This window comes from Podarcis muralis, chromosome 4 (assembly GCF_964188315.1).
Source record: "Podarcis muralis chromosome 4, rPodMur119.hap1.1, whole genome shotgun sequence".
Classification (NCBI taxonomy): domain Eukaryota; kingdom Metazoa; phylum Chordata; class Lepidosauria; order Squamata; family Lacertidae; genus Podarcis; species Podarcis muralis.
Window position 1 is genome coordinate 40,398,781 of NC_135658.1, and position 2,809 is coordinate 40,401,589.

The 2,809-nt window shown below is 49.3% G+C and overlaps 1 pseudogene; it reads left to right on the top strand.

The window, feature by feature from the left end:
* Positions 1–418: 418 nt before the first annotated feature.
* On the top strand, positions 419–1,496 carry LOC144327487 (uncharacterized; annotated as a pseudogene).
* Positions 1,497–2,809: the final 1,313 nt, after the last annotated feature.

Consider the following 2,809-nt stretch of genomic DNA (forward strand, 5'->3'; position numbering starts at 1 on the left):
CAGGGAGTAGCAGCATCTATTTCCCCTTCTACCCTCAGGTCGTACACTAAAGCTTGGACTGATTTTTTGGCCTTTACCCATCAGTCAGCCAATGAGGAAAGGGGGGCCCCACCCTCCACTTCTCAGGTGCTAAAATATTTGGCGCACCTGTTTCAGTTGGGACATGCAGCTAAGACAATTAGGATTCAAGCAGCTGCCATAGCGTTTTTCTGTAAATCATATTTTGACAAAGATCCTTGCGCGAAGTTTGTCGTGCGTAAGGCCCTTGAAGGTTGGGCTAGACTTTGTCCTTCCTGGCCAGCAACCCGGCGCCCAATCTCATTTGACTTGCTGTGCAGGATGCGCAAAAAGTTGCGGAATGTGTGCTGGTCCGGTTATGAGGCCCACCTTTTTTCGGCAGCCTTTTCTATTGCTTTCTTTGGAGCTTTAAGGGTGGGTGAGCTCGTGTTGGAGGCTCACAGGGACGGTCATTCTAGGGGCCTATTGCTCCAGGATGTACAGTTATCCCCGGCGGAGCTGAGGATCACGATTAGGAACTCAAAAACGGATCAGAAGGGTAGGGGAGCCCTCATTCGTCTCCCTGCTACGGGGAAGTGGGCCCTTGCCCTGTCAAAGACGTTAGGAGGTACCTGGCCGTTCGCTCCCTGGGGGATGGTCCTCTGTTGAAGCATGAGAATGGGTTGCCCCTGTCAAGACACCAGTTTGCAAAGGTGATGTGGAAGGCAATCATGGCTTGTGGCGACTCGGCTTATGGTTTTGCCCCCCATTCCTTCAGGATCGGGGCGGCCACGACTACAGCACACTGGGGCCTGTCAGCCAACAGAATAAAGGATTTGGGTCGCTGGAAATCAAATGCGTTCAGAGCTTATGTACATTAACAATTTTGGTATTCTTACATCTTTGTTTTGCTTGTTTATCTCAGGTTTAGCACCTGTCCGCATCTGGATGGTGGGGCACAGCATCGTGCATTGGGCTGGCATCGGAGCCCGGCAGTTCGGATTGGGACCAGGTCTCGGCCTTCCTCCACATGTGCACTTGTCTTGGCTGTCCAGACGGGGAATGCGCTGGTCAGAGTTCCTGCCACTGGTTCGGAGGCAGATGTTTTTGGAAGGGCCGCCCACAGCAATTGTGGTGCAGCTGGGTGAGAACGACCTGGTTTCCACGGACTGTTTTTCTTTACGTGCTGCAATTTTGGGCGACCTGGAGGTGCTGCGGGCAATGGTGCCAACAGCAAAGATTTTTGGTCAAAGCTTTTGCAACGACGCTTTTGGAGCGGTAGTCGTTGCCCAGCTGCCACCAAAAGGGCCAGAAGACGTATCAATTCTGCTGTGTCTAAAAAGGTTTTGGAACTGGGTGGCGATGTTATTTCCCATCCTGAGATTCGGTTTCAGGCTGAATCCTTTTTCAGAGTTGATGGCGTGCACCTTTCTGCCTTGGGGAATGAGGCTTGGCTGGGTGCGGTGGTGGCTAAGCTGAAGAATTGGCTGGGGCTGTGAGTGGTTTGGCGGTGAGCTTAGGGCTCCATGGCGGTTAGGCATTGGTTAAAATTGGTTCGTGGAGGGGTAAGTGCCTACCCCTCCAATGGTGTGCGGAAAAGGGAATTCCGTTAAAGGAATCCAGGGGCTTGCCATTCTTTTCGTCCTTGTCCCCGGAGTCGGACTTGGGCCGTGCAAGCCCCACCGGAACATGAGGGTGAGAAATGATGGACTGATGCCCAGCTTCATCTTCTCCCCAATACTTGTTTCCCACGCTGGCTTCCGCTGGAATCCGGAAGTCAGTTCTGTCCCTGGGCATGGACAGATAGTCATAACCAATGCCTAAGCAACCACTCACATTTTTTGTATTTTGAATAAAGTTGTGGCCAAAATTATGCCAAAAACCTTAAACAAAAAATTATGTGTGATGTGTGGCTTTTTGGTGGGGGGTGGCTTTGTGGGACTCAACACGCAAATAACCCAGAGATGCATTTTAAATAAAAGGGCACATTCTACTCATGTAAATACACGCTGATTCCAGGACTGTCCGTGGGCCGGATTTAGAAGGCGATTGGACCAGATCTGGCCCCCGGGCCTTAGTTTGCCTACCCATGGTTTAGTTGGTCAAAGGTGAATTTAGGGGAGCACAACCAGTTTCGTTGCATTGGGTGTGGAACCTTGAGGAAGCTGCAGAAGGCTCTGCAACTATGAGGTAAAATGCAAGGAGACGGGTGCTGAATTTTGGGTCTGCACAGGGTGCTGCTGACATTTGAGACCCCAAGGTCCGCCACTGAGTGGGGTGCTGGAAGCAGAGACCACAGATCTGTTTTAAATATTCTTTAACCATATCTCTATTTCCTGATAGGCTGTCAAACAATAATCTTCCCATTCTACACATGCCCTCCTAAAGACCAATTGAGTCCAATGGGGCCTACTTCCAGATAAGTCTATACAGGGCTGCAGCCCAAATGTCTGATAAGAAAGCAAAATATCCCTCTTGAGTTTCATATGACATGAACCTTACATTAGATTCAGTTACCGGGCAAAGTTTGCATCCCCACATAAGTTTAAAAAGCACTGGAAATTGTATTATATGGGAAGGTTGACAGCGGTAAATTAGGATCAAGGGCAGTATCCCTTTTGCTGATCCTTCATGGATATACCTTAGATTAGATTCATCATCTGTAAACCACATTACCAACCATACAAGGACTCTGATGCGCCTTGCTCTTCCTTGAGATTGCGTTTTCACATACGTTCTGAAAAACACATCAGTGCTAGGCTTAAAATGCCACAATCCATAAATAAATGGCACATTGACAACCTTCACCTCT